Here is a 25,605-nt window from a genome sequence, read left to right on the forward strand (position 1 = left end):
GATTTGCCTAAACTCGAGAAACACCTCTCTCCCTGTTAGACGGGAAGGTGGCATCAAAGGTGGAATTCATCTCCTGATTTGTCACTATCTTCAGAAGTTTGGCTCACTGATTCATCAGAACAAGTGAAGGCATGATGTCTTCCAACCTCTCTTGAGCTGATCAGGCAGCTGATGGCAACCTTGCACGGTCCTTCAGCATATGGGTTGCATAATCTATGGGGGATTCTGCAGAATATGTTGATAATGACTTTCCTCTGACATTCCAGTTAATTATCACTATTGATTCTTTAATACTTAAAAAATACATGATGCTTAATTTGTTCATGAATCAGTGGTTTAATAAATGCCAGCATATATATTAAATTATGTTAATGTTTAATATCTTTTATGAGCAGTCAAGAGTACATTAAAAATTAAAATAAAATTAATTCCCACTTTCCCATTCTTACACTGTAGGTAATGTTAGTTTACACTGTACAAATTGACGTTCGGTACTTTGAATTAATGAACTTTGTGATTTGTTTACTGCCTGGGGTGTTATTCATTACTTTTTCAATTACTGTAAAACTTTATACATCGCAGCATGAGACCCTAAGCAATCAGATAAACAGTGCTAGGGAGTTTTTTCTTTTAAATAGGATCATGTAATAAAGGCAGAAGACTAAATTAACATCTCTACTATGCCAGCCAGAGACACTGGGCTTCGCATTGGTGGGCTTGTGAAGAACCTTCCAGAAGTGAATCTCTCAGAACCAGGATGCTCAGGAAAACTCGTCTCCTGCCCTTGAGCAACTGAAAAGTCATGGTGAACCATCGTCACCCACAGCACTCAAAAGCAAGATTCCCTAGGACCTAGTGTAATAGGTAGAAGCAGCTGAGATTTTGAAAGTACTGACATGTCCTATCACCCTACAAACTCTCAGAACTGCCAGGCCCTAAATGTGTCCATGCGTTTGATTTCTTTTTATATATTTTTTAGCAAGCACGGACAAGATTCCTACCACTGCCCTGGGCTCTAAGGGCTGAGGGAACATACAGAGATGACAACCCCCAGGGTTTTTGTTTTTTTTTTTCATCTCCTGGAAACCCTGTGTCATTCCCAGGAGGGGCACCCCATGTAGAACATCGCCCCTGCTGGAAAACTCACAGGGAGGCAAGGAAAGGTTAGAGGGGGCCTCACGGAGCTGCTCCCACAATCACATGAGAGGGAGGAGAGCAGTGGGGAGTGAGGAGAAGCCGTTGGCACGGTGACAGAAGCAGCAAATGGGCTCAGTGGGAGTCCAGGTTGCACACCAGCCAGCCAGCTGGAGGAGGTAAACACACAACCAGGAGGGCCCAGGCTTCCTCCAGCAGCTCAGCCCACTCTGCCTGTTGACCCTCCATGTGCCAATAGGAAGGGGAGCTTTTCGCTTGGCACGAGGGATCACTATTCAATGGCAAGAATGAAGGCAGGAAGGAAAGACCTCTCATCTCCACAAAAAAATAGACTTGATGACAAGTTGCTGCGTTACTAATGCCCCAGAGGCTGGGGAGCCTGTTGGCTACTGGAGCTGGGACCAGGCCTCACAAAACACCAGAAGGAAGCTGGTGGGAGCTGTGTAACTAATGAGCATTTATTAGTCCTTTGCAAAATTATACAAAATGCCCATCGCACAAGGAAATGTCAAACTCTAATTTTAGGCATTTTATTTCTGCATCAAAAATATAACCGAATCTCCGTTTTCTAGAATTTTCCTAATTAGTCTGTTCTGGCATATCTTAGTTAGCCATTCTGTGCTCACCCCTTCGGTCATCCTCAATTGGAACAGGTCCCCCCAGTGCCATGGCCTCCCCAGTCACAGGGATGGTCCCAGTTCACTCGTCTGTCGTACAAGCATCTATCTGGGCTGAGCCCTCACTTCTTACCCCCCAACCTGCTCCTTGCTTATAGCCTTTCCGAGACCCTTGGACCTCAGATGGCTTCTCTGGGTCGTAACCCTTCTACCTGCTTCCTCCCTGATTTAAGCCCATTCTGTTTATGAGGCCTGCAAGGGCTCCTCTAGGAGCTCCTTACCCAGGACAGGTCCCCGCAAGCCAGCCCAGCCCCTCCGACTGAGCTGACCACGGCAGTTGTGGATAATTTGCTTTTTGGAGCCAAGGAAACTATTTTCTTTCGCTTCAATCCTTCCAAAGACCCCATGGTTCTTCCTGGATGGTGAGGAAAGGTGTGGACCTCAGGATCTTCATTCCAAACGTCAGTGAAGGCTCCAGAGTTGCGGTTCACCCCAAAACGTGGCTCATCAGATAATAGGACTAGACACTGGACTCCTTGGCTTGCGTCACCTCTCTCGTCATTTGATGTTTTCTGATAAGAGACAATACTATAAAATTAAACAAGCAACAGTGTTCCAATAGTTGCAAGTTCTGGGGAGTGGAGTTCTTTTAGGCCTGTTATAACTATCTGAATGGGTCCCAAAAGCTATACAGCCCATGGGAAGTAAAGATGACTTCGGGCCTTTGAAACTGCCACAATTATTTTGTTAAATAAATCATGGTCTCCATTAGTACTTGTGTTTGACTAAAATAATTCAGGGATAATCTTTAGAACCTGGCTGTGGTGACCTCATTGTAGTGAATAGGATGTGGGTTCTGAGAAGTCAGGACTAGTGTTCAGTTCCAGGGTAGTTCGTGGCTATAGTGTCTTCAGTCCCAGCTGGACCCACGCACTCCAGTGACCACCAGACCCTGTGGGAAGGTGGCAACAGGCTGGGAAAGTGACCGAGGGAGGGTTCAGGGCTATGCCCCACCTCAGTCTCTGGAATAGGTGTGCCACTTGCCCCAGCTGGAAGAACTGGTGAATTCCCAAAGCTGAATGTCAGAGTGCTGATTTCTCGAAAATAGTGGGCAGCAGCCTGGATATTTTGGGAAAAACCCATATCATTTCCCTTCTCTCTCCTGGGAAAGCAGTCTACACATCGGTTCCCAGGAGATCAATCTCCAGAAAGCCCCAGTGAGTGCAGGTTACAGGGTCAAGGTCCTGCTGCTTCAGCTGCCAGCTCAGGGGATGCAGGCAGAGAGCCGGAATTACAGAGGCACCCTATGCGGACTTACACTGCTCCCACGGCAACACACAGTCACCATGAAAACGACGGTGAAAAGTTTAGCCATCTTGATGTATCTGTTCATCTTAAGCTTATTTCAACTGTCACACGACTGGTCAGCTTCTAACCCAGGCGTCCTCAAACTACGGCCCGCGGGCCACATGCGGGTGTTTTTGCCGTTTTGTTTTTTTTACTTCAAAATAAGATATGTGCAGTGTGCATAGGAATTTGTTCATAGTTTTTTTTTTAACTATAGTCCGGCCCTCCAACGGTCTGAGGGACAGTGAACTGGCCCCCTGTTTAAAAAGTTTGAGGACCCCTGTTCTAACCTGATCTGATTCTTACAACTTGCATTTGATTTTTAAGCTTTAAATATTAATGAAATGATTTACTTAGGAATTCACCTAGTGTCTATTTTTTTAGGTATGGTTTTTACAACAGCAATCCCAAACTCTTGTAGGACTGTTACCCATATATTTATGCTTCCATTATTTTTATTTGTAAAAAGTATGCTTTTTTATAATCTATTTTTATTGATTATAAAAATAAAAGGGAGAGATAGAAACATCAATGATGAGAATCATTGATCGGCTGTCTCCTGCATGCCCCCTACTGGGGATCGAGCCCGCAACCCGGGCATGTGCCCTTGACTGGAATTGAACCCCCACCTTTCAGTCCACAGGCCGACGCTCTATCCACTGAAACAAACCAGCTAGGACTACGCCTCCATTATTTATTGATCGCTTTCTGCTTTTTTTTTTTGTTAACCCAGGGAGCTCATTCATTCTCAAAATGTAAACTCCTGCAATTGAATCGAATGACTCAGATCTCCCCATCCAGCCATGCGGCCAGGTCTCTCCTCAGAGCTCCAGACACCTGTACAGCTGCCAAAAGCACATCTCTACGTGTCTACATGTCCTGTTCTATAAAACAAAACCTGTTCCCTTCTTTCCCAAATGACTTCGTTTTCCAAGTCTCCCATTGACTTCTATCAGCTACACTGTGCAAATATTCCTGTTTCCTTTGGGGATCCCAAATCTACTTATTTCATCACCCACTGGGTCCCATGAATTATACATAGTGTCATCACCTACTGGGTACATGAGTGCATTATTTTTCTGGGGAGAAGACCTCCAAGCTTTCATTCTATTCTCAAAGGGTTTATGATCCTCTCCTCCTCCAAAAGAATCAAAACAGTCTGTCATTTAATCAATGCTATCATTATGTTACACTTTATATTAAACAGCCCCTTAGCTGAACCCCTTGCTTGGTCTCCTTTCAATCCACCTGTACACGGACGCCACCCACCGTTTCTTCAGTCAAACACAAATGCTAACGGCTTCAGTTCTCTCTCCCTCCTCCCAGACTGAAGCGTCCCCAGGAGCTGGGCAGTGTCTCCCCCCCCCCGCCACACACACACACTTTTATTCCTAATTCTCTGTTGGCTGCTCTCCTACCTAGAACACGCCCTTGCCCCTCTCCCCACACCTAGCCACACCCCACATTTTAAGCAAAAGAAGCCTTCCAGACTAAGACCGGCCCAGAGATGAGAGTTTGGTTTCCGATAGAATACCCACGTGAGTGGGGATGTGGGCCTAGAGGGCTACAGGGCTGAAAACCTTGACTTGAGAGTTGTCTGCATAGAGTTTAAAATCTTGGAGAAAAAAAAGACGAGCTTTCGAAAGCTTCAACCTTGAGGATAAAAAGAGCTCTTAAAGGGAGATGAAAGCAGAAAGCACTCAAGTGCTTATTCTCAATTCTACAGCACTTCGGTGCCCGGCCCTGTGCTCGGCAAAGAGCGGCACTCCAACGCTTACAGAATGAATGTGGATGTTCCATTGAAAACATGTCTGATGGGTGGTACAGGGAGTTGCATAGGGTCAAATTTGCCTGCAAAATATTGTTGCGGGACAGGAGACCTGGCCCTGAGCAGTCTGCCCAGGGCCGGCCAGTAGTGTGTCGTTCCTTGATTTCGTGCAGGAAAGATTTCACAAGTCCAGGTGATTTTGAGGTGCTTATTAAAGCTAGGGACAGTCAGACAAGGAAGTGCTTAGCGCAGAGGAAGTAATAGGAAAGGACGAGGCAGGCTTTTTTGGCTTACTAGGAAGTCAGAGAAAAGGGGACCTTGGAGACAGGTTCAGGGGGTTATTGCTTCCCTGGCTCCAAGTCTTGTGGGGTCCCTGAGAGCCTGTGGGGGAAGGGGAAGGAGAAGAGAAAGACATTGTGTGTGCTCCCAGGAAGGGTCCTTTGTTTTGAGGGTTTTTACCTATCTCGTGCAGGCGGGAATCTTAGGGGAGGTCTCAGGGAGGGTTTCAGCAGAATACTCACCAGTTTTCCAGGTGTGCCCTTTCAGGGTCATGGTCTCTACTGATTGGTCAGCACCTTAGTCATTGCAACTGGTCCTGGTGTTGCCCACCTGGTTCTGCTGCTTTTCTGGGCCTGGATCTGAAATACAACAGAGGCCTAGATGTTATCTCTAGGGTGGTGACCTTCTCTAGCTGGCTGAAAGTTGCTTGGCCAGTTTGTTCAGCTATCTATCTATCTCAGTTTCCCCATTCCACTTGCCAAGGAATGTTTCTAGCTTTTTACTATCCTGACTCAGTATTTTGAACAGTGATTTGTAAAAAATAGGTGAATTATTTCCCTTGTCCTTGCATCAAAAATTGTTATTTATAAAAGCATTATAGTTGATAAACTGTTTAAAGTAGTGCATTAAGTCAAATGACATCCTTAATAGGTGCTCATTAAATATACATCTTTCTATTAACATTTTTCATAGATATGATAATAAAGTACATCTCAAGTGGAGAGAAAGAAAATAGACTTTGAATTAATAATTGGTAAATAATCATCTCAGGCATTTGCTTAATTACTGTTATTTATGCAACTACCCCAGGCATAATTTTTCAGGAAATTATTCATGTCTTCTTAGCAACACATTCAAACCAATATTATTGGTCTCTAAGTAGTAAATGCCTCCGCAGTTAAGTTAGGTATTTAATATTATGAGTAAGTATTAGTATTAAACTTGGAGCTGGTGCACAGACAGATGCATAAGGTCTGTTATTTTTGCAGGCAACTGAGTTGCCAAATTAGCTGTTACTGGGATGGAAGACCAAGCAGGAAGCTTGTGACTCCGGGGGCTGGACTCACTCTCTCTGCATCAGCAATGCTCACCAATATGACATTCCTGCAATGCTTCATCTTCCTCATTTGCAGAGGGTAGTGGATAATATCAAGGTCGAGCAAGTTCGGTTACTTGCACCAGCCTCTAGGCACACAGTTACCATGGAGCCAGGCCTCTACCTGACAATCTACTGCCTCCCAAATCTGCAGTCATTTTTGTGTAAGTTTCCCCCAGGGCTTACTCATGCCCTATGGACCTCCATGCACAAGGGCCCTTTAAAAAACCTTTCAACTAGGCTTCCTGAGAGCTCCTGGAACCTTCATCCCCAAAGCCGCTACCCACAGCGTTCCGCCAGCAATGGGACCACACAGCCCAATTGTGCCCCAAATCTAGCAGAGAATTTCCAAGTAGGAGAACCCTCAACGGTAACTGCTCCTCGCATTTTACACGTGACAAAACAGAAGCCTGGAAAAATCTAAGAGCTGGCCCAAAACTGTGCACTTGGCTATGGTGTGGCTGGGCCAGAACTCTGATCTTTTCCCCCCAGAGTTGGGGCCACTGTATCCCAGTTCTCCCAGCTGTTAGTGACGTTAGCTAAGTAGAGCTGGCTTTTCAGCAGGTGAAAGCGGGTCCCTTGGGAGTCCTGAGAAGCATCTGAGAATTTTGTTATTTATTAGAAAGACATTGCTCCAATTTACTGTAATTTTTTCCTTTTACAAATTGACTCCTGTCCTTGCCAAACCTTCCCATTGATTTCCTTTGGAAATGACCTACTTTGACACCCTTGACCTTGTTGCCCAGCTGTGGGCATGGAGATTGCTGCTCTCTAGACTCCCTTGTAAAAATAGTGAGCACTGGCAAAGAATGGGAGGAAAAGGCCGGAGATCCAGAGGTCTTATGATGCAGCCAGTAGCCAAGTCCTTGACCTGCAAGCAGCCTTGGGTGCCTATGCTGTCAGGAAAGGCTTGAAGGTGGCTCAATGCTAGCGTGGCTCAGAAATGCCCTTCAAAGGAAAAAGAAAGAAAAAATAAAGCCCTTCAGCTGGATAAACTTTGGGTAGTCCTTGTCCTGCCTTGTTTCCAATTTAAAGCTCCCTCACGCCTTTCACCCTTCCTCACTGGTTTAGGCAGTTGGCCCAATTTGTCAGCAACCAAAGCAAAGACGATGGGCTGAGCTGAGTCATTTAGGAACAGCAATTCCTTTCAGAGAAGAGTCCCCATTCGTTTAGGCACCAGAGCAATTATTTGCTGGCTGACAGTTCTAATTACTTTTTACTGCAGGTAGGTAACTGTTCCAGAAGCCACGCTAATAGGATTACTGGTTTCTGAAGGGCTTTTGGAACAGGTAATTTTCAAGTCGTCAGCTCAGCTTATTCAGTGAACTTTCCACTCGGGGTAAATTCCTTCCTCTGTGGCTCCTCACCGAAGGCAAGGTGTGGGTTCTTGGACGGGGCAGTTTGAAATGCAGGGGTATTTTTCTTCCATGCACCTTTGTTTGAAAAGGGGACCAGAGCAAATCATGCTTGAAGATTTTTCATGAGCTTGCACCAAATCATTCTTCTAATTTTCAACTGCTCTCGCAGTTGGTATTAAATTGTATCAGCCAGACCACCTTTTTAGCAGTAAAATCACCTTCCCGGTCATGGTATCCCATGGTAACTTCTCCCTCCATGCTACCCATTTTTGAAGGGAAGTTAAAGGAAACAATAAACCCAGAAGGCCTTTGAGTTGAGGTTCCTACCAAGATTACCAACTGTTTGATTGCAGATAATGATTTTGCAACACGGTTCTCTATTTGATAAGAAATAACCCTTCTGAATGCCTACCAACATTTGACTCTATCAGTTGGTTTGACATTTAACAGAGCTTAAAAAGCACACCCATGATCTGTTGGGACAATAGCGTCTTACTGAGAAGTCATTCAAGGTGTTTTTGCTGTTATTGTTATGACTACTTGAACATTCCCACCCTCTGCATTGCCATCCCCTAGTTAGCTGAACTAGGGTTTTGAGTGGGTCATAATTGTTCTGTGTCCCTGAGTTGGCCTATCCTGGCACCTGGCCCGAAGCAGAAAATACAAAGTTATATTATTGGGAGAAGACTGGGCCTAATTTGAATCTTAACAGCTCAAGAAGATGCAGTTCTGCTTTTAAGTAGATAAGAGCACTGAGTTCTTGGGAATCAAGAGAGGATGAACTATATAGACTATTTCTTTTTCTGCCTCATTGAAAGATAATTGACATGTAACAGTGTAAGTTTGAGGCATACAATGTGATAATTTGATATTGCGAAATGTTTACCACAGTAAGGTTAGCTAACACCTCCAGTCCCTCACATAATTACCATTTGTGTGTGTGGTAAGCAACTTCCAGGTATCCATATATATAAAAGGCTAAGCATCTGTCTGACCAGTAGGTATGATGCGCACTGACCACCAGGGGGCAGATGCTCTAACTGGTAGCTATGATACACACTGACCACCAGGGGGCAGACACTCAATGCAGGAACTGCTGAGCTGCGGTGACTTGGCAGTGGTAGTTCACGGGTGACACACCCCAGAACCAGAGAGGAGGGAGTCCGATTCCGGGGTGCATCACCCAAGAACCGCCCTCTCGCAATCCAGGGATGTTGGAGAGCCGGTTTTGAACAGATCCCCACAGGCCAGGCCAAGGAACCCCACCTGATGTCCTCCAAGCCATGGCACTGCTCCAGGTGTGGCCGGCCAGGGAGGGACCCCGGGAGGTTGGCTCCAGGGCATGTCCGGCCTGTCCTGCCCCGTCCCGCCCTGCCGGCCACCTTCTAATTAATTTCCTTTCAATGTGCATGAATCCATAGAATATAGTCACTGTGCTGTACATTAGCTCCAGAAATATACTACTTTATACTTAAATATTTGTGAACCTTTGTATTTCCTCTTTGATAAATTGCTTAATCATGACTTTTACCCATTTTCTTATTGGAGACTTTGTCATTTTCTTTATTTGTAAGAATTCTTCGTTAGATATGCATATACGATGTTACACACAGGTTGAGCGTTAACCCATAAACCAAGAGGTCCTTGGTTCGATTCCCAGTCAAGGCATGTGCCTAGGTTGTGGACTTGATCCCCAGTAGGGGGCGTGCAGGAGGCAGCCGATTGATGTTTCTCTCACATGGATGTTTCCATTTCTCTATCCTTCTCCCTTCCTCTCTCTCTAGAAAATCAATAAAAACATTTTTTTTAAAAAAAAAGGTTTGAAATGCACATATCCCTGAGAGAGATAAGACATTAACCTAAATTTCACTTTAGCATATTAATAACTCATCTTTTCCAGAAAGTGAGCTTTAGGAGAAGGTGTATTGTGGAGGATACTAAATCAAGACCCTGAATGTCCGAGAATGGAAGCCATGACTTGAAGACCAGGGAGGAGAAAGTGGAAACCAGGGTGAATGGTGTAAACCAGTGGTCGGCAAACTGCGACTCACGAGCCACATGTGGCTCTTTGGCCCCTTGAGTGTGGCTCTTCCACAAAATACCACGGCCCGGACGAGTCTATTTTGAAGAGTGGCGTTAGAAGAAGTTGAAGTTTAAAAAATTTGGCTCTCGAAAGAAATTTCAATCGTTGTACTGTTGATATTTGGCTCTGTTGGCTAATGAGTTTGCCGACCACAGGAGTAAACCATGTCATAGTTTTACTAAGGGTCAGTTTACCACTGGTCAGAAACCTCCGCATTACTGCTTCTCTGGGTCCATGAGACCTCTCCCTGGGGAATTCTGACAGTGCTTCTCCGACACTTCACAGGCACGGCAATGAGAAACTGTTTCCCCTTCAGTTAGACGTATCTTGGGGAAAGGTGAGAGGATGTGTAGCTGGTACCCAAAAGGGAAGAATCCTGCCCTTGGGTTCTGATCACAGCGTTTTTCTACTGAAAAGAGAATGGAAAAATCTCCACCATCGGTCAACACCCAGACCCTACAGCGTTCGTACCACCCCACATGGCCAGTTATCAAAGGATAGTTATCTTTTGGGGAAGATCAAACTCTAGAACCCAATAATAACAGAAAATGATCCACATGTTCTATTAAAAATGACTTGCTGAAGATCAGCAGAAATAGAAGAGAAACTTAAAATGAATTTTTCTCTACTGCCCCAACTTAGGATGTATTTCCAGAATAATTATTAAACACACTCCAAAATGCCTCCCATTCATAGTCTCCAAAACTGTTAAGAAGTTTTGGAGGAGGAGGAGGAAGAGTTGGAAGAGGTGGAAGAGTTGGAGTTTGGCTCAGCAGGAGGGGAGGTAGAAGAAGGAGGACCTCCACCCACCAGTGTGCCTCCAGATCTGCCTCCCGCCGAGTCCCCCAAGGTGCTGCCTGAGCCAGAGCCAGAGCCTGGGCTACTGTTAAGGTGAATTGCATACAGGATTTTTGAATTAGAAAGTTTCTCTGAGTGTATCTGGCCCAACCTCCCTTCTAGTGAAAAAATATAACCTACAAAATCCCCAACAGTGACCCCAACTTATGCTTGAGTTTTCACAGAAATAATGACCCAGTTTACTTCTTTTCTATCCAACTTATTCCATTATTAGGCATAACAAGCTTTTTAATTCTCTGTGTGTTTGGTGCTATTTCACATTTGCTTTTACTTTTATTTCACCCTTATAACAACCGATGAGATAGTTGATACTATTTCATCTATTTCACAGATAAGGAAAAATAGGTCAGAGGGGTTAAGTAATTTGCTCAAATTCACACAGGCTGTGAGTGACAGAATTTGAATCCAGATTTATGAGACTTTAAAGCCCTAATTCTTTATTTCTGTTTTGCAGTTTCTTACCAGGCTTTGAAGAATAAATGTTGACTTTGCTTTTAACAGTGGCTTCAATTAAAATGTTCACTGGCACCTTATTTTTCCAAAAGTAATTGCCTAAAGAAAAATATTGTGATTGCATATTTAAGTGAAAGCCACAGAATGGGCAATGATTTTATTTTTGGATTTATGTTCACTGGAATAGTCCACTGGCAGAACTGAAACTTTGAAATTTAATAGATAGCTATACACTAACTTTTTAACAAGTAAATTACGCATTTGCATTCCTTCCCCCAAAATCAGGTTTCAGCATTAGGATTATCTCAAACTTTACTTTTTTTCCTTGAAATTTGAACCTCAAAAAACACTTGAGAGATATTTTCCCTGTAGTGATTTATTTTTGTGAACAATTTCATTTCTATAAAATATATTGTTGGCACTTGATAGTCATTTAATTTTCTAACGACAGCATATTTTAACCCTTTGCACTCGCTAACCCTTTGCTACCGATGCTAACCGTGTCGAGTCACACTCGACATCCGAGTGCAAAAGGTTAAGAGTACAAGCAAATGTAGATGAGTTATAGACATTTTGAAACATGAATTGAACTGGAAGTAAAAACCAAAAGCTTTCTCAAATATGTTTTAAGTAAACTATTAGAGCCAGACTACAAAAGAATACTTTAAGTTTTGACCAGAATCTTAAATATTTGAAAAATATTAAAATATATGACCAAAATAAACAGAAAAATATGGAGGTCACAACCTTCTGATTTGGTTCAATGTGGAAATAATACTTTACATTGTTGCCTAAAGTCAATAATAACAACAGTCAAACCGAGATAAAATTCTAAAGAAAGGGGATCTGATAATTAAATCATGAGATGCATTAACCTTCCAGGAGGCAGCAGGAAGAAGGTAATCTCAGCCAACGTTTCTATTCAGCAAAAAAGGAAGCCCTGAGAAGTTAAATGATTTGGATGCAAGGCCCCTATAGTCCTCTATGATTGATAAGGTGATGTTTTTGGTTCAGTTGTAAGTATCCATACAGATGAAAATCAGTTACAGCAAATGCTTGCACTGTCAGCCATGTCCAAATGCTGCCTTCTACTGTACTATAATCATCACGTTTCCTCTTGAAAGGGATTAAAACCTCCACAAATGCTGAAGCAAATTGAAAACCAGTGGGAAATAGACTGCAGTTTAAAAAGCTTCATGAAATCAACAACCTTAAACAGAATTACCATTTTTGTCCTAGATAAAATTTCAGGACGCCCATCAAAAGCAATCCCTAGAATACTTCAATGTCTCCAATTGTATTAGTGCAAAGGGAGGCAAAACAATTCTATCTGGATCTGTTTTGAACAAAACAAAGTTTAATTAGAGACAAATTCCATAATTCGCTTTAGAATCAGTCTTTGTTCATCTTTTATTTGTAATATTTTAGTTGTAATTTTGAAATAGTTGAAAAATGTTTCCCACTATCTAACCTCCCCATATTCACTGTGAACCAAAGTGCTGTGGCTTGGATCCTTTATGTGACAAAAGATAAACGCTAAGGTACATCAGCAGGGGGTGGAAAGAGTGAATTCCACATATCCTAGTTGCAATGGGAAACCATCTAGCCTCATCACTTTCCAGCAATATAAAAAGAAAAAAGGAACACTGTTGTATTTCACAATGTGTGAGCAGCTGACCACAGCTTTCATAAAATATGCCTGCCAGTATTTGCACCCAATTACTTCAAAGACCCATTCTCTTGATCCAAACAATTTCAAAAGCAAAAAAATAAAATGGTGCCTAGAAAATATTTATTGGGATCAACAAACAATGAAAATTGGGGTGAGGGACTTCTTAGATTTCTGTGGATTCTTTCCTAGAGAGCTAAAATTAAGAAAATAAATTTCAAAATGCTGTATAAACTCCTTTGGAAATAAGCTACATATACATAAACAGGTATTCTCTTAATCTGTGCAAAAATCATGTCCTGACACTAACAGACATACTACCTGTGTTTTGGTAGTACCATTTAGGATCCATAAGATGGCACACCTAGTTTGACAGTGGGAAATACACAAGTATTTTCCACAAAATTGGTAATTTTCTAGTTATTTGAATAGATGGTGGGTTCACTTTAATATTTTGCTTAATAATTTACATTTACCATGTAATTTTATAGGTATAAATATTACACAATAAAGGTGTTTTAAAAGAACATAATAGCCTTGGCTGGGTGGCTCAGTTAGTTGGAATGTCATACCGCACACCAAAAAGGTTGTGGGTTTGATTTCTGGTCAGGGTACATATCTAAATTGTGGGGGGTTCAATCCCCAGTCAGAGTGCGTACAGGAGGCAACCAATCAATGTTTCTCTCTCTTCCTCTCTCTAAAAATCAATAAAAACATATTCTTGGGTGAGGATTAAAATAAAGAGAACATATTTTCCTTTTAAAAAGCTACATTGTAAAAGAGAAGCTTTCCTTTTTTCATTTAACTCCTCTTTTTCTCTCAATGGTTGATTCAAGTATTCAAGATATATTTATTTAGCAACTATTATGCGTCAGACATGGTTGTAAGGGCATAAGTAAATATAAATAACAAACCAGCATAAATAAAAAGACAGTTCCTGTCCTCATGCAGGTTACAGCTAGTTAGCTGTGAGCACTGAGCTATGGGGTAATTCTTTGCAAGCCTGGTACCTTTTAGAGTGCCTTGCTCAATGATGTTTCCTAGTGATTTTGATGACGTTTGTCCTGCCTATAGATATTTTTAGGGGCAGATTTTTTATGTTGTAATCAGCTCGTTTTACCATTTAAAATAGACTTCATCCAGCAACAAGGAAATCTGTCATACAGGATTCCTAAAGCCACTTGGAATCTCATCCTTTGGGGACTGTCAATAACCTTGCTTTACTGAAATAATAATCATTGCAACAAGTTTCCAGGTAGAGGTAAGGAGTTGTAGAAGTCTACAAATTTTGTTTTGTGTTCAGTTATCTCATCATTAACTATTCATATATAGAGGAAATTCTCAAATGACAGCCCCCCCCCCCTCTCTGTGCCCTTTAACAGACAGATTTTACACAAATTCAGAGATCACAGGTTCCAGATGACAGGGTTCCATCTTATCAGTCTTTCTGCAATAAAATTTAGCAAATGCTGGTGTTAATTAGGAAGAGCAGCACAAGGGAAGGAATACAAAGAAACCCATGATACACTGCTATGAAAATTACTCATGCAATCACTACGCATTCTCTCAGTGAAAATGTTTTCAAGATAATAAACAAACATTTATTGAAATATCAATTGTACTAAATCTCATGGGAAAATCTCATGAAAAATCTCATTTATGTACTCCAGATCAGAGTTGAATTTAATTATATGTTTCAGGTAGCACAAAATTTAAAACAAGAGACTAAAACTTCAAAATGTCAAAGACTAGGTTTGCCCATATGGCATATTATAATTTGAAAAATGCTGTTATCAGTGATTAATTAGAATGCTTACCTTAAAGAAAAAACAATGCTAAAATGTGTTTTGCCTTCCAAATTCTAGTAGCAGAAAGATGGCCAGTTTTTGCCTTAGAGTCTTATTTGATAAAATAAAAAACCAAACAGTTCAAGTACTGAAATAGTTCCCTTAATATTAGATGATCAATTACATATGAATGACTACATATGCACTTACCGATAGAGAGATCATTTGTGTTCACACAGTGGTAAACACTAACCACATCACACTGAAGAGGATCTTTTGGATTTAACGTTTTTTTGTTTTGGCCCTAGCCAGTTTTGCTCAGTGGATAGAGCACTGGCCTGCGGACCGAAGGGTCCCAGGTTCTACTCCAGTAAACAGGCTCCTCCCCAGCAACCAATCATGTGTTTCTCTCACATCAATATTTCTATCTTTCCCTCTCTTTTCCACTCTCTAAAAATCAATAGAAAAATATCCTCGGGTGAGGATTAAAAAAAATTTTTTTTGTTTGTTTTGGTTTTGAGAGAGTCAGAAAGTCGAGATTCTATGACGGGGTTCACATAATTATTTGATGTATATATGTTTTTCTGGGAGGTCTCCGTGGTTTTTATCAGACCCTCAAAGGTGTTGATGACCTTGTTTCTTCTCCCCCCTCTCCCCCGAAAAAACCCCCACTAAGAAGCATGACTCCAGGAGAGATTAATCAGTACTCACATTCTAAGGTACCTGCTATATAGAATTAATTCAATAAACATTGTTGAATGAATAAACTTTTTCTAGAATATCACTGAACTGCTGATGCTGTCATCAAAGATAAATGTTGAACAGGAAAGACAAATCAGGAAAATCAAGACTGACTACTATATGCAGGACAGGTGTTAGTCTTTTCTTGTTGTTAATTTGTTTTTAAGAAGCTAATCAGAATGATAAGATACACAGAACGATGTAAGAATATTAGCAAAGAAAATAGAGGAGTCAATGTGTTATAAAATGTATACTAGAAGTTTTGAAGGTGAAAGCCTTTCCTGGGTTTGAAGGAGTTTTGACATACAGTTCTTAATTTTCCATTTACAATCAGGAGAAGACCGAAAGTATAAATGGTAGGGAGAAGAGGAACAGAAGGAAGTGTTTTCAGTCTTCAGTTATTGGGAGGAGAGTAGCAAGGGGAATGCCGAGATCCAGAGGTTCCTGACGAGCACACTCACTAGCTCCTCTGTACGGCTGCCTTTGGGGGGCAGGGGGAGAAAGGGGGAACGTAGAGGTCGCTGACTTGACCAGAACATAGGAAAAGCACTCCTCCAGGGCCCTGAAACTATTAAACATCTTTAAACAGATACTAGGCCAAGAAAGAAGCAACTGCCTTGAAAATTCTAGTTCACACTTGGGGAACACTCCCAATAGGGATATTGGAAGCATTAACTTGGTACACATCCAAGCCAGTACTGTTGCCACTTCCTTGTGAGGTTTCTGAGGAGTCCCAATAGAAGGTCACGTCCAACTAGTATCTATATCCTTTCCTCATTTTGGCATTATGAGTTTTTGGAAAGTAAGGTACAACTGCTTACTGGTGTCTTATTTACTGTAGAAAAAGATGTAGGAGACACATGATGAAACCAGTACTGGAGAAGATAGTCCAGGAACTGAGCCCAACCATGGTGACATTTGTGGCATTTTTATTCTTCACCTCCAACGTAAAGCATGAAAATACTGTCACTTAAAGAGAGTATAAATTCTTGGATCTTCTCTAATTCCACTGCTAACACATTCAAATTATAACTAATTTGTGGACCAGCTACTGCAAACTGGTTCAACTTCTAGTTTTGTCTCCATGGGTGAGCCTGATAAGTTATTTATCCTCTCTAAGCTTAACTTCCCTTATTTGTGAAAAGGAGTGAAATAACAGGGTTTCTGTGTGCAATAAATGAGATACCGTAAGTAAGACACTGCATGGCACACCGTAAGTGCTCAGTAAATACTAGCCATTCTTCTTATAGTTATTGCCTTTATCAGTGTCCCTGTCCACAGTCTCTCCCTCTCTAAAATTCACCTCCCACTTTGCTGCCACACAATTATTCTTAAAGTAGTGGCCTGGTGCACGGATTCATGCACATTGAAAGGATGTTAATTAGAAGGTGGCTGGTGAGGCAAGACAGGGCGACACAGGCCAGACACGCCCTGGAGCCAACCTCCCGCGGTCCCTCCCCAGTGAGCCACACCTGGGGCGGCACCGCAGCTGGAAGGGCATCTGCGGAGTGAGCAGGGTCCTTCTGGCAGGTGGGGTCCCTTGGCCTGGTCTGCAGGGATTGGGCCAAAACCGGCTCTCTGACATCCCCTGAGGAGTCCCGGAGTGAGAGAGGGCACTCTGCAAAGTTGCTGTCGTACAGGGTGTGGAACGCAAACGCAAGTGTGCAGTAAACCAGATTCAAGGCTGACAGTGCCCAGCAACAACATAACCCACAGCCGAAAGTGGAATTGCGCAGCCCTGCAAGGAATTGGGCTCCCTCCTCTCTGGTTCTGGGGTGTGTCACCCAAGAACCGCCACTGCCAAATCACCGCAGCTCAGCAGTTCCTGCATTGAGTGTCTGCCCCCTGGTAGTCAGTGCACATCATATCTTTCGTCCAGTTGGACGGTCACTTAGCCTCATCTATACTAATAGAGGAATACGCAAATTATCCGTGACGCTGTAACGTCACGACCGCTCAGCAGGCTGCACACGCAGCATACCCCAGTAAGGCTGCTGAGGTTTTCATCTGTCCCTTTCTACACCGAAGATGACAGGGTTCAAGGAGGAAGGGCTCGTTTCGTTTTCTCAGCACCCAGCTAGAAGGCCTCCCTGGGGCGGCTCTCCCTCTGAGCCCTGCCAGGATGGGCGCTCTGGCCCGGGAGCCCCGAGGGGAGGCGGAACAAAGTGCTTTCCCTCCAGGACCCCGCTCTCCCTGGGAGTCCGGCGCGGAGGCCACTCTCCCTGGGAACCCAGAAATCCGCCTCTCAGGGCAACTGCACAGCAGCCGGGCCGGGCAGCAGCGGGGCTGGGCGAGCCGTGGAAAGGTCGACCTATCCATGCAGATGTGTACACTGGCGGAGGCCACACAGCTGCCATAGTTGAAGTCATCCTCAATGGAGGACGGGGGTAGCAGGGATCGGAGTTGGCCATGTCAGCAATGGAACCCCAGCTCCCTGCCAAATGACTCAGAGCACACGGACCTCATGGTCCGTGGTCACTTCCTGAGCATCAGTCAGCCCTGACCGGAGATCAAACCCGAAACCTAAGTAGGTGCCCTGACAGAATGGAACCCAAACCTTTGGTGTGGCAAAGGAGCTCCGGCCCACAGCAGGAGCCAGGGCACGCCGGAGGGATTCTGTTGAGGGGCCCTGACAGGCAGCGCGCAGCACAGTGGGTTAGAACTCCTCCTGATACAGCAAGGTTGCGGGCTGGATCCCTGGTCAGGGCACAGACAAGAAGCAACCAAAGAGTGCATAATAAGTGGAACAACACACTGGTGTTTCTCTCACTCCCTTCCTCTCCCGAAAACAATCAATCAATAAAAATTAAAATAAAAAACAAACCCTCTGGCTTGCAGAGTTGCTAAAACAGAAAGCAAAGTCCCATCCCTTCCCATTCATTCAACAAATACTTCATATACTCCTTCAATAATCGAACTGGGGATGGGTGTTTGTTTATTTGTTTTGGTTAATCCTCACCTGAGCACATTTTTCCATTGATTTTTTTTTTTTTTTTAGAGAGAGAGAGTGGAAGGGAGGGAGAAAGACAGAAACTAATGTGAGAGATAGCAATTGGTTGCCTCTTGCTGAATCCCCAACCAGGGCCCCAGATTGATCCTGCAACCCAGGAACGTGCCCTTGATCGGAATCCAATCCATTACCCTTCAGTCCGCCTGCAGAAGCACTATCCACTGAACCAAACCAGCATTTTTTTTCTTTTTAAGTCCTCCTCTAAGGATATGTGTTGTTTTTTTCATTGATTCTACAGAGAGAGGAAGGGAGAGGGAAAGAGAAAGAGAAACATCGATCAGTTGCCCAAGCAATCCAACAGGGATGGAATCCACAACCTGTGTATGTGCCCTCACCTGGAATCGAACCCATGACCCTTTGGTGTGTGGGAGGACACTCTAACTACTGATCCACACCGACTAGGGCTTGGAGTTACACTTAAAAATTTTTTTTACAGATCTTCCCTGGTCAGGTGGCTCAATTGGTTGGAGTCTCAACCTGTAAACCAGAGGATTTCCTGTTGGATTCTAGGTTAGGGCACATACTTAGGTTTAGGTTAGATCCCAGTGGGTCAGCAGGTGCAGAGGCAGCCTACCGGTATTTCTCTCTCTAAAAATCAATTTTAAAAACATCCTCAGGTGAGAATTAAAAAACATATATATATATTAAAAAATTTCAGATCCCCCTAACCGGTTTGGCTCAGTGGATAGAGCGTCGGCCTGCGGATTGAAGGTCCCAGGTTCGATTCCGGTCAAGGGCATGTACCTTGGTTGCAAGCACATACACAATAGGGAGTGTGTAAGAGGCAGCTGATCAATGTTTCTCTCTATCCTTCTCCCTTCCTCTCTGTAAAAAAATCAGTAAAATATATTTTAAAAAAATTTTCAGATCTAAAATTTTATTTGGTTCTTCTTTAAATTTTATTTTTCATTTACAGTTCAAATTCAATATTCTATCCTATTTAATAAAACCCTAATATGTAAATCGACCAAATGGTGGAATGACTGGTCGCTATGAACTGACCACCAGGGGGCAGACGCTGAATGCAGGAGCTGCCCCATGGTGGTCAGTGTGCTCCCACAGGGAGAGCACCGCTCAGCCAGAAGCCGGGCTCATGGCTGGCGAGTGCAGCGGCAGTGGCAGGAGCCTCCGTGGCAGCACTAAGGAGCAGCGAGCCGAGTGGTAGGGAGCAGCAAGCAGGCAGACGGTAAGGAGTGCGGGGTCCTGGGCTGTGAGAAGGATGTCTGCCTGCCGGCTTAGGCCCGCTCCCTGTGGCGGACATCCCCTGAGGGGTCCCAGACTGCAAGAGGGCACAGGCCAGGCTGAGGGACCACCCCAACCCCCAGTGCACAAATTGCATGCACCGGGCCTCTAGTCCTATATAATAAAAGGCTAAGGTGCAAATAGACCAAAAGGCAGAACCGAACATGACATGCGCTGACCACCAAGGGGCGTGTGTGGAACATGGCAGGCGTTGGCCATGGTGGGATGGTGGATCAGGTGAGCAGGGGCACTAGACCAAGGCCGGGTGCCAGTCGCTGTCATCGGGGTGAGCCTCTGGTGGTTATTGAAAATTCTTTGCTCCCATGCGCTGCGGTCCCGCCCGGCATTCGCACCTGCTGCCAGCACCAGCCCCACTCGCACCCTCTGCCAGCGCCGGAGCCACTGCTCGCACCCGCTGCTGGTGCCTGGCACCAGTCCCAATCACTCGGCGCCAGCAGTGGGTGCAAGTGGCAGCTGCCGGCCCTGATCACCCAAGGGCTTCTCCACCTCTCCCTGCTCCTGAGGGGCAATCGGGGCAGCAGCCACCACTCAACCGCTGACAGCGTCGGCCCCAATCACTCCACACCATCAGCGGGTGCGAGTGGCGCTGGTGGAAGCGGGGCTGTCAGCAGACTGGGGACTGGGGGCCGAGGCTGGAGGGGCTGGGTGGGGGCGTGGAGGGTGGGCCGAGACCTGACCCTATGCCTACCGCAGCCTTGCAGCCCACAGTTCCTTTCAAGGTGCACTCGGCCCCTCATGTATATATATATAGAAGATACCTTTGATTTTTGTCAATCTCTATTCAGTCTCTATTTGTCAATTTTGAATAGATTTCATGCAAACAGGATAGTTTTATCTTCCTGCCTGGCACGTGTGGCCATTCTCTAGCTAGCCTTAACTACCCTAAACCCACCCTGGTCTCCCCCCTTGGCCCCTAATAACAGAATAAACTTCTCCTTTCCCAACACACCCTGCTCTTTTCAGCCTCCTTGCTTTGTTCCTGGTATTCCATCTGCATGGAATGCCTTCCCTCTGTACATCCATATAAGTTGCTGACCCTCTAAGCTAGCTCAGGTGCCACCAGCTCCACAAAGCTTTCTCTCATTCCTCTAGAAAAGTGATTTTTCCCCTACAGATTCCTGAAATAGTTGTCATTTCTTCTACCTTCAAAAATTGTTACTTAGGTTCACATTATCTCCCAACCAAAATATAAGTCCTCCAAACCCAAGGTTCCCATCTGTTTCATTTTATATCCCTACTAGAGGCCCGATGCACAAAATTCATGCACGGGTAGGGTCCCTAGGCCTGGCTGGCGATCAGGGCCGGCCAGGGCCTCCCTTCCCCAGCTGTCAGCTGCCAGCCAGGGCCTTCCTTCATTCCCACCGCCCCCTGGTGGTCAGCGCACGTGATAGCGAGCAATTGAACTCGCAGTAGAACTCCTGAGGGGACAATTTGCATATTAGGCTTTTATATATATAGATGGTCCCTAACACAGGACCACACTTACAAAAGGTGCTTAACAAATATTTATGGAATCGAGTAACCATATACTATTACTAAAAGTAGAATGTGGTAACAGAAGAGGATGATATGAAGTGCTAAGGAAGCACAGTGGAGGGAGAGGTTATTTTAGCTGACTTTGCATTTGAAGAAAGCTTTACGGATATTAGAACTTTTTGGACAGAGAGCTAGGCCAAGAATGCAATGTGAATAAAGAATGAGTGGGGAAAGCCAAGACTTAAGAACAATTTATATGGCTGAAATTTACAAGATGGAAAGGGTACTAGGTTATTAGGAATGAATATGCCAGATTATTGAGGGACCTGAAGGAACTCCTAAGAAATCTGGACTTAATCCTAGAAGCAGGGGAAGCCATGGGAGGTTTGAGCAGGGAAATAATATAGTCAGAAGTTTGATTTAGAAAAGCTACTCCATCAGCTGGCCATAGATGGAACTAGGTATGGAAGACCAATAAAGACTTTTACAGGAGTTAGGAAAACAGCAACAGGGCCTTGAACTATGATGGTGACAGCAGAAATGTAAAGATGAAAGAATGTAAAAGGGGACAGAGTGGAAAGAGAACTGCAATGGGGCAGTGGAAGAACAGGGTTCCCCAAGAACAATTCAGGGAGTCCATGAACGTGGCTGGAAAAGTAGAACATCTTTATTTCCACTAAACCCCTAAGTGAAATGTAGCATACCTTCAATTATGGATATGGGCAACAAATCGTGGCAGCATTAGGCTTCATCAGACTGGCAAATAGTAACATGGCATAACAAAGAACTTCTTCACTCTGAAGTGACTAAAAGTTTGGTAAAGCCTTTACCAGAGATAAATATTAGAATTAGATAGAAAATTTTAAATATACACACACATATATATATTTTTTAAAGAACCCATTTGTGGGCATTGAGAGAAGGAAGAACAATAAAGATGAATAAAATTATCACTTTGATTTTGGATGTGCTGAGTTTCAGGTGTCAGCCCACACTTGTTTTATACAAGGACATCCATTTTCTTGTGTCCAGTAACCTCCAGCTGCAGGGAACCCTAATCACCTCTATACACTAAGAACCTTCACTTCCCATTCGGCTCATCCTCCCAGCTTGTGGCACTGCCAACAGTCCAAGGTTGACCAACTGTCCCAGTGTGCCTGGGACAAAGAGGCTTTCTAGGACATGGGCCTTTGAGGGCTAAAACCAGGAAATTCCAAGGCCAACTGTGATAAGCTAGTGACCCCACGGGCCCCAAATCTGGCAATATATGCTAATAAGACTGTATTACTATAATGCCTTCAATTAAGAAAAAAACAACTGTGATCCCTAAAGTTTACTTTGGATCCGAGTCTGTCCATCTGCTCTTCCCACAAAGTAGAAAATCCTGAAGGAAAAATCTTCCTCTCACAAAGTCAAGACAGTTAAGGGCACCCAATAAATGCCTCCGTCACCAAATAGCATTATGTCAGTAGGTTTTGCAATTCACATAGTGCGGGCAACATTCACATCTCATGCAGCCTTCACAAGAAGGCTGTGAGACAGAAGAAACCTAGGCTCCGGGGAAATTCGGTCCTTTGCTCTATCTACTGCACACAGCAGGCAAAGCGCCGGCTCCTAGCACCGTGGCTGCCAAAGAACACTGTGTGTTCCACAGAAGCACGAGCGGCTGTTGCTATATGGAGATTATGCAAAACCGCCGTTTTCTGTCTTTTGCAATGTCCTGTGGACTCAGTGCTCTGACAGTAGACTGATGCACAAAAACACGGAGTGTTCCTTTTAGGGTGCCAGTGGATGGTTTACCTATGGGAAAAGGCATAACAGGCAATCATGAAAATATTCAAAACTGGTGAGATTAGGTAAGAGGAGCAATAACTTACGAACCAAAAAAAGAAGGCAAGTGGTACGAAGGCTGTACTCTCCTACTCCGCATCTAATCAGAAAATCTACACAAGGCAATGAACGCGCCTGTATTAGTCAATAGGGGATTGAATCGACACGCCCATGTGTGCCTGTATTGATCAATCCAGGAATTTTTGGAAAGGGGAAAGCCAGGCTGCATAAACCAGGGAAGTCAACTACTACTAAGGCTTCCTAAGTCGGAGAGGTCTGGCCTTGCTGGGTTTATTGGCCCGCAATTCACCAAACTACCTCTCCCTGTAGCCATGGCAACACCCACGCCAAGGCAGCACCAGAGTTCACCTGTGGATAAGCCACCATCCACCGAACTTGCACCTACGCAGCTCAAATAAAACCAGCAAGGACGTCGCCTCCCGCCCAACCAAGGCAACCAGGGCTTTTCCGTGTTCCTCTCTCTAACCCATCCAGGGAACATATTCTTTCATTCTTTACAGCCATGTCCCCGGAGGAGAGGGCGAGTCCTGAGCGACCACCACTTTTGCTGCAGTCAAAGATAAGAGTTTTTTCTCTTTTGCGGGGGTGGACATCAGAGACGCATGAAACCCGGATGCACACACCGACGTAAGTTGCCTAAAAAGGCAAATGAGCTGATAGGATCAAAAGCCTCGTTTCAGCCAACATCTCGTAGCATGTCTGTCAGGCAAGCTCAGTTTTGCCCCTGCAGGCCACTGTTTCTGGAGCGATAAACAGCTTCCAGGACGGGCTGTTTCATTTACAGTTCTAAAAAAAAACAACAAAAGAAAACAAAACAGAAAACCGCATTCCGTGCGGGTGGGACCGCGCACCGCGAGCGCAACCATGACGTAAGCGGGAGAGCGTTCCAGAATCGGTTTCCAGCGCCAGCAAGATGCCCGGGAGGCAAGTCTCATGTTTGCTCCTAGAAATGAAGAGGAACCCATTCGCCCTCCCCGCGCACGGGGAGGGAAAGCGAACCGAGTGGTCTGATGGAAGCGGCAGCTAAAACCCCTGTGAGAACCACCCCCCCTCCTCCTGCTCCTCCCAGGGCGGCCACTCTGCTCCGAGCTCCCAGCCGCCAGCCCGCGAGTTCTCTCCCCGCCACACCCCTGGGACCTGCACAAAAACAACACCACCCCCCGCCAAGTACAAAAAGGGGAACCCCCCCACAAAACGTCTGTCGCGCAACCTCTTTTCTACCGCTCAGAGAGCGCCGTGAACAGGCCCTCGCTGCCACTAGTAAAGATGGCCGCCCTCGGCGCGGCCGCTCCCTCCCCGGCCGCCGCGGGCTGCCCCGCGAGCCTAGACCACTCACGCGCAGCCCTCGACGCCCGCCGCGGCTTGACGCATTGCAGGTGCGGAGCAGCCAATCAGAAGGCTCAGCTCTTTCCGGCCAACCACTGCAGGGGCGCGCTGGCCAATCAGAGCGTCCTTGCCGAACGGAGCGGGGCGAGCAGGCTCGGCAGCGCCAACTAAGCACTCGGAGGCACAGCGCGGTCTGGGGCGTGGATCGCGGCCGCCGGTGTGCTCCTCCGCCGGGAGATATAGTGCCCTCGCCCGCGCCGCGCCCCGCCCCGCCTGCCCGCGCGCGCGCGCTTGAAAAGCCTGGGTGCGAGGCTGGCTCCTCCTCTCCCTCTTGGGGACACACAGTTGCTTAGGAACCGTGCTAAACGCATTTGCCGTGGCCCTCCGAGGGGCGATCGCAAAGCACCCTCGCTCGGCTCCCCTGGCTCAATGAGGGCAGCGCTGGTTTGCTTTGCTTGCGGCACGTTTTGGGAAAGCAGTTGCCGCCCGAGAAATAAGAAAACCTTCCCTGATCTCGAAAACCGGACTCAGACTGCAATGGAGCCGACCCTTCCCGTGGACGAGCGCAGGCCCTGGCGCCCGAGGGCACCCTCGTGGGCACGGGCGTTTCAGAAGGGCCCGTTCCCATTCCCTCCCGTATCCCCTCGCGGGGCTGCAGTGTCCTGCCCGGTGCGAGCGGGAGGACCCGCCTGGGGGCCCGGGGAGGGGACGGGGGGTTTACCGGGCAGTGGCCTGACTCGTCTGGTCCTCCCCCATGGAAAGCTTGTTAACTTCTCCGAAAAACGCCCTGCTAGCTGGAGGATTAGCGAAATGACTGCAACGATGGGCCGGGTCTGGTACCCTTGTCTGTCTAAGTGCTGGAAGAGATCGCGAAGCCCCGATTCTACAGTGAAAAATCCGAGACCCAAGAGGGTCAACAGACACGCCTACAGTCACACAGCAATTTAGTGGCAGAGCCTACAGCGTGGAATCTAGGTTGTCCGTCCCCCGAGCCTGCGAGTTTCTCCTACAGTCACACCCCAGCTAGAGCTGACACTGTGGCTGTGAGATGGCTCAATTATTCGGGGAACCTTATTGTATAACCGAGGGAAGCTGTAGGAGCTAAGGGGATCTTTTTTTTTTTTTTTTTTTTCTTCCTGAACATGATTTTCAATCGTGCCCTACAGACAGAGTAGCAGAGAAGACGTGTTAACTTGGTTCTTCTCCCAACTCTAGGAATCGAGCTAAGAATATGAAATCTAGTGGATGTCTCAGAACTGCCATTTCAGTTAACATCCTCTGTCTGTGATTTTGGCACAATAGGGCTTGGATCATCTCATGATTTTTTTTTTTTTTTCGTGATTGCACTATATTCACATCCTGTTTCGAAGATTACGCCATGAATGGTCTTTTCTTGAGGTTTTACAACCAGTGGTGGTGACTGCACTGTACCGAGGTAAAGGTTGTTCTTTGATCTGAGGCCAGAGTT

General features: G+C 45.3%; 1 long non-coding RNA gene across 2 annotated transcripts; it reads right to left on the reverse strand.

Annotated features, from left to right (window-relative positions):
- Positions 1–321: 321 nt before the first annotated feature.
- Positions 322–24,304, reverse strand: LOC307097492. 2 transcript variants are annotated; one of them, XR_013813356.1, is made up of 3 exons: positions 24,148–24,304; positions 5,409–5,525; positions 322–2,344 (listed from the first exon to the last, which is right to left on the reverse strand). It is a non-coding gene; the product is annotated as an uncharacterized lncRNA (long non-coding RNA). The 2 variants fall into 2 exon arrangements; XR_013813357.1 differs by lacking the exon at positions 24,148–24,304 and adding an exon at positions 12,240–12,325.
- Positions 24,305–25,605: the final 1,301 nt, after the last annotated feature.

The sequence above is a fragment of the Cnephaeus nilssonii genome (assembly GCF_951640355.1).
Source record: "Cnephaeus nilssonii genome assembly, chromosome: 4".
Classification (NCBI taxonomy): Eukaryota; Metazoa; Chordata; class Mammalia; order Chiroptera; family Vespertilionidae; genus Cnephaeus; species Cnephaeus nilssonii.